Source organism: Rattus norvegicus, chromosome 8, assembly GCF_036323735.1.
Source record: "Rattus norvegicus strain BN/NHsdMcwi chromosome 8, GRCr8, whole genome shotgun sequence".
Taxonomy (NCBI): domain Eukaryota; kingdom Metazoa; phylum Chordata; class Mammalia; order Rodentia; family Muridae; genus Rattus; species Rattus norvegicus.
Window position 1 is genome coordinate 45,588,267 of NC_086026.1, and position 7,018 is coordinate 45,595,284.

The window sequence follows — 7,018 nt, forward strand, 5'->3', positions numbered from 1 at the left end:
TTCTAATTTTTAAACTGTGTCTAATAAATAGCTATCTGCAGACTTAAGTACATAATTTTTATTTTAGGAATTGAGGGCAGAAATAGTTGACCTAATTTGGAGCTCGAGTCTATTCCTGAAAAATACCCTCACCTTCTAGGCTAGGTGAGGTATAAGAAATTTAAACATACCTAACTATACGTTCATTTCCCTGAGTATTAACAAGTTTAAATGAAGGTTACATTCTCTCTGTAATTATAATTTCATACCACATGCAGTCTGTGCTGCTTTTATTTTATGAAAAAGCCTATTTATGATCTACATTAAACTTAATTGAATACATTGAAGAGTAAAGGCCTCACGGTTTCATTTACAAAGCATGGCCATTGTCCTCCTTGGCCTTAAAATTTGAGGACGGGCACTTCGAAGGGCTTGGAGCTGGCATGTTTCAGCGCCAGAGCGTAGGCGTAGACCCTGGCGTTCACTGTAAGACGGTCTTCTGCACTCAAAGCGTCAAGTCTCGTCAGTAGATCATTCTTTGGTAAAGTAAACACTTCCACAAATTCTCCGTCCCCTGGTTTGGGTTTTGGCCTTACATTTCCTGTGTCATCTCCATTGATGGTCACCATCACAACATGTGTGGTGCAGTTTGACAAGCCTGGATCCATACACACAGCTGGAAAGCATTCGGCAATGTCACCTTTCTAGCCAGTTTCTTCCTCCAGCTCCCGAAGTGCAGCCCTCTTTGATGAGCCCTGCTGGGAACTCCAGACAGTAGCGCCCGCCCATCGGGGCGGAACTGCTTCACCAGAACAATGCACTCATGGTGAAGCGTTCTTTGCAGGACTGGTATGACTGACGCCGCATCAGCAGATTTTCCCTTCCTGGTCGTAAACTTCTCTGTTTCCCAGGTTCTAGGTTTTTTTTTTTTTTTTTTTTTTTTAAAGATTTATTCACTTATTATATGTAAGTACACTGTAGCTGTCTTCACATACACCAGAAGAGGGAATCGGATCTCTTTACAGATGGTTGTGAGCCACCATGTGGTTGCTGGGAATTGAACTCAGGACCTCTGGAAGAGTAGTCGGTGCTCTTAACCGCTGAGCCATCTCTCCAGCCCCCAGGTTCTAGTTTTACCGGTGGGGTCCATGAAAGTTGTTTTTTTTCAAATTTGACCCATTTTCCTTCTGAGATCAACTCCTTTGAAATAATGCGCTGCTCAGTGGGGTGGAGAAGAGTCTTTTAGTTCTCGGGCCTCCACTTCAGCCTGTTGGTCTCCACAGTCCTTTGGTGGAAGGCAAGCTCCCAGGTCGAGGTGCATACAGACCAAAGCGGAGATGTAAGCTTCCTAAAAATTCTACACTTTCATGACTCTTCTCCAAGGACTCAAATCTTTTTTGTTGTGTCTCTCGCGTCTGTGCGGGCAGGCTAAGCGTGCATTCTATCATTGCTTTAGCTTCTAGCTCCCGTGGACTTTTACGGACCGGAAGAGTCCTTGGCAAAGGGCTTCTTAACTAGCTGGGATTGGTAAAGTGGGCAGTATGGGATTCTGTATTGGTCTTCCTGTCATGCCAAAGTACTCTCCTGTTATCTGGAGTCCAGCTTTCTTTTTGCCTGAAGGCGCATTTCATGGATGCTGATGGTTTCTCTGTCTTACTGACTTACTTCCCGTGCATTGACATGTCTGATCTCATCTATAATGTACTCATCTGTAATGATCACTACTGACTTCTACCTTCATGTTGGTTAGTTATTTGAGTTTTATTCAACAGTAGTTATAGCTGGTGTGCTACCATGTCTATGAAAAACAAAATACCAACCAACCAACCCCCTAAAAACCACAAAAAACAAAATCAACCAAAGCAAAAAACCTCCATCATCATCAACAACAACAACACAATACACCACCACCGAAAAAAACAACAACAAAAAAGGAAGAATTTGGGTCTGGAAATTTAGCTCAAAGGTATTGTGCTTGGAAGGAAGACCAGTACAGAAGCCCATTTTGTCGCCATGAGATGAAAAAACACAAAATTCCAAACCTTTGGAATACCCCTAAGCATCATGTTGGTGGATTGAGAGTGTCTGTAATAGACTATTAGCATACCATGACAATGACTTCCCACAATAATAATGTTAAATTACACAACAGGGTTCCAAGCAAAGACAGAGCATAAAATAAGGATATGGCTACTTATCTGTGTTGAAAGCAAAGGTAATCACACATGAAATCTATAGTCATTTGAAAATGCAAAACTGTAAAATGAATTTTATAAGACAGGCTACAGACTTGTCTTTTTGTAGCCTCCACTGACAAGGGCTGTCTGTTCCCACATTTGTGCATTTGTGTATCCCACAGAAGGTTGACCTCTGGCATACCTGTGACAGTTCAAAATATAAATTATAACCCTCCCATTTATTAAACAGTGGTAATAAGGATGCCTTTTACTTGTTGGGCTTGGGAAGTATTTTGGGATGTGATGCTATTTTAAGAGGTTTCTCTGCAGAATTTGATTTGGCCTTTTTGCTTGTTGACATTAGAGGCTTAATATTTGGTTTTATTCCTTTAAATGTGGCTCTTGTAAAGCAGTTGACCTCAGAACGAGTAGGTTTATTCTTGCTCTTAATAAAACAACAGATAAGGATGAGAAGGGATTTAAAAGTACTGCAGAGGAACAAGAGGGGAGTGGAGAATTGTAACCAGATGGGAGCGTGAGAGAGGTGGGCACACCTGGAATGTCTTCTCCATTGCTTCCTGCTTCCCTCAGCTTCCCTTCTGGATATTTGCTTATTAAAAGGCCTTTTAGACACCAGCTGGTTGGGATTTTTTTGAAAGATACAGGATATTTCACAGAACTGCAGAGGAAGTTAAGAAACCAGATTTGCCAAATGAGTCCAGGGAGGCCAGGTAGCTAGACACATAGCTGAGGCCTTAAGTAAGGGATGTATTGACTTAAGGTGTGAGGACAAATGACCATTGCCCCCATCCATCTAATATCACTGCACAACGTACTTCAATGCCATTAGCTGCCAATTTGTTTTTTTCTATTGAAGACTCAAAATTATTCTGACTTATTCATAGCGTTTGCATAGAAGTACATTTCTGAGTGGGAACATGTAATCTGTGGAGCTGATTGTCCTCTGCACTGCCCCCAGAGGGTACATGCAGACAGACATTTTCTCAGGCAGCCATACCTCTCAATCCTTCAGATCTCTGAATTCTGCTTCTGAGGGAGACTACTCCTGATCCTCAGAAACCTAGGTCAGGGGCCTCCAGAGCACACACTTGTGCCTCTCATTGGAGTAGTTACCATACATATATTTCATTGGTAGAAATAACTCTAAGGCCTCTTTGTAATAAACGTTTGGCCTGGAAAATTTCAAGTTAGAGAGTATAGATTTCAGGCTTATCACACTGGAGTGCTATATTTGCTCAGGGATTCTCCAGGGATAGGACATTTCCCCCTTATCTTGTTCCAAATAGAGCAAAAGTGGAGGCCAGGCTGCATCTTCACCCTCTGTACAACAGGGACAGTTTGTTTCTTTAATTAGTTCTGGGATTATCTTCCTTATCTATTGGCTCACAAGGTGGTGAGGGTGATGAGATGGCCTGTGTCTCTAACTCTATCCTATCTGGGTACCACATGTGAAAACCAAGGCTCTAGATCTTCATTGATTGACATACACTCCCAGGTCAGTCCTGGCTGTAGTCTTTATTATTACAATTTCAGATTTTGGCTTGCTTACCTCCAAATCCCCATATTATTTACATGTTACATGTAAATCCCCATGATCGATCTATCTATCTATCTATCTATCTATCTATCTATCTATCTATCTATCTATACCTATATCTATATATATTAAGTTGTACTGCACTAGGGTTTTTAACAAAAGAAACTTGAGGAGTGAAGTATATGGAACTCTACTTTCTGTTCCTTTTCTCTGAAACCTGAAACTACTTTAAAAAAATTAAGGGGTTGGAGAGATGGCTCAATGATTAAAAGCACTTGATGCACTTGAAGAGGACCCATGTTTGATTCCAAGAACTTACCTGAAGGGTCACAGCCATCAATAACTCCAGTTCCAGGGCATTTTATGCCTTTTTCTGACCTTTGAGGATGCCAGGCATGCACATGGTGCACATACATACCTGCAGAAAAGCACATAATAAATAAATAATCTGAAAACAATTAAAATGATTAAATGGAGATTTTTCTGGTGAATTTCCATCCCATTATATATTTTGGACAATGGGACATGGACATGATATGGGACAATTCTTACTCTTTTGGCCTAGCTGGATTTGTTGAGACCCGATCAGTGCAAAGTCTTAAATTCCTATCTCTCACAACTTTACAATTCTGGCATCTAAGAAGGACACTGCTTGAGCCTACACCGTGGATGCTCCTGTGAATGCTGATGGTACATTCTAGAACCATCACTCGATTGATGACAGACTAGCCCTTTCTCTTTTCACTGCTCTTTACAGGAACCATTCTAAGCCAAGTTGGAAAGGATTCTTATGCTTCTTAAACTAGGAGACTCGAGGATTTCATGGTGAAGCTGGCGACTCTAAACTGTTTTAGAACTGGTAGGGTGGCTTGCATAGATACTCTTCATCTAAAGGCGTGCTTGTGCATGCATGGTCCTAGCTCAGCAGTATTAACATCACTCATGAGCTTAGTAGATATGCAACTTTTCCAGCACGTGAGAAGCTGAGGCAGGAACGACTCAAGTTGAGTGGCAGCATGGACTATACAGTAATACAAGCTATAAATCTTCAATCTTTGGTTAAGTAAACAAGTAGCTGTGGAATATGTCCCAGCTCTTTGTCCTCATAAGTTTCATTCTGATTCTAGTTCAAGTTTGAAAATCTTTTATCTGGGTTATTGAGATGAATTTTTTGGGAAAAGGTGTTTACTATCAACGTTGACACTGAGAGTCTGAGTTTTGAAACCCTTATGATGGAAGGAGAGAATCAATTTTTTACAAGTTTTCCTCTCACCTTTGTGTGTGTGTGTGTGTGTGTGTGTGTGTGTGTGTGTGTGTTTGTGTGCGTGCACGCGCCCTCCCCCTATAAATAAAATGTAATAAATAAATAAAATCATTGATCTGCCTACTGATTGAGTACTTGTCTTGCTTATATTAAAGTCGTGGGTCCTAAAAACTGTTCGATTTCTTTAGCCATGTTAAATTAGATAAAAATAAAAATTTAATATTTAGAATGACATAAGAATCACACATCTTTTGAAGCTACAACACTACAGCTTTTTTTTGATGGAAACATTGTAGAGCTGTTTCTTTCTTTCTTCTTACTTTTTGTAGAGCTGTTTCTAACGGTTTACTGCTGTATATGCTTGCATGCTTGGTCTATTGCACCATTGGCCTAAAGCAGTAAAACTCGGTCAGTGTCTGATTCCTATTGGAGCTGTCTTACTACAAATCCAAATCCCAGGAGAAGAGAAGTGAAAGGTAGTGCAGACTCTCCTGCTGCCTTGAGAAGTGGCAGCATTGTACTGGAGGACTTCTTAGGCAGAAACCAGGGCAGGTGAGCTGTAAACCTTGGCAGCTTCCAAGAGGAAGAAGGAGAGAGAGAGAGAGAGAGAGAGAGAGAGAGAGAGAGAGAGAGAGAGAGAGAGAGAGAGAGAGAGAGAGTTTGCCAAGGACATTGGCAAGCAGACATATGGTGAAAGGATAGGAGGGGTTTCGGAAAAAGTGAAAAGGCCCAGAGTACCAGAGAAAACATGCTTAACTTCTGGCCAGTTAAATAAGTCTCAAAAGGTTAAAAAGAAAAAGTCACACTTTCTTTTTTGAGTTTTATTTCAGAAAAGTGGACAGGCTGCAAGGTAGAGGACCTCAATGGAAAGTTTCCTTAATAATTAGTCAGGCTGTTGATGATTAGAGGAAAGTTTTGTTCTTGGAGGGTCTTCTGGAAGATGGTAAAATTTCCAATGTGATTGGTCTCGGGCTGCTGCTCCTGAATGCAACACCGTGCTCAGCTCTCACAAATGGGACACAAGGAAAGGGAGGGGAGCTTGTGTAATTAGCATACAATTTTCATCACATTTACTTAGATGTACTGGGCCTCTCATTTTATTGTTTAGAGTGAGGATGGAGCCTCTTCCTGGGCTTGCTACACCCAGTTCCTTCCTTTTTAAAAATTGTTTTTGTTTTTATTTTATTGTTCATAACCAATACAGTAGTGATGTCCCATTACTGTTTACTTAATATAGGTTCAAAGTGAAAATCAAAATTTCAAATTTATGAAGTCATACTTCATGATTTAAAACCTAATAAGACTTTGAATTTGGAACCATTTTTATGGGCATAACCATGATTGCAGGGACTGCAATAAATGGCAGAAGTACAAAGCTGGGGACCTTCCAGGATTAGTACAGACATGGGACTATTAATCACGGCTTTTCTAAATGCATGGTCGAGCAACACCCATTGCAGGATTTAATTGCTTATTACTGTTTTCTGCACCTCTGACAATTTTAAGTTACAATAATTGTCAATCTTAATAAAAATGAAACTAAACATTGACATAAATTTGATACATTTTTATAAAGAGGTCCTGAGTTTTTGTCTTTTGGAGGGAGTATTCATTTAAATTACATGTGTCGTGCAAGTTAATGTTTCAAAAAGATTATGAATTTTAGGCATAGCTAAATGTGCTAGAAAGAGGAGAGTTTCTCAGAAGTCAAGGACTCCTGAGAATGCTGATAGACCAGCTGTTTTCTTTAGGTTATTAGCTCCTGGTTGGTCCCACCTTCAGCTCCAGGCACTAAAATAATTCAGTATTTACTCATATCAGGCGATTTTGATTGTATTACATTTATGTAATAAGTGTTATATCATCAAAATTACAACAAAACTTGCTTATAAAGACCACTGGCTTCTGTAGATCTTCAGAACCCAGAGTTTTGCATGTCACTAATTTCACAGAAAGTTTCAGTATATTTTGTTTATGAGCACATTTTACTGTGGAGTCCAAATATGGAAGCAAAAAGATACAATAACTTTCAGCCACTAA

At 40.1% G+C, this 7,018-nt stretch overlaps 1 pseudogene; it reads right to left on the reverse strand.

Moving 5' to 3' along the window:
- Positions 1–232: 232 nt before the first annotated feature.
- Positions 233–1,300, reverse strand: Nudt5-ps1 (nudix hydrolase 5, pseudogene 1; annotated as a pseudogene).
- Positions 1,301–7,018: the final 5,718 nt, after the last annotated feature.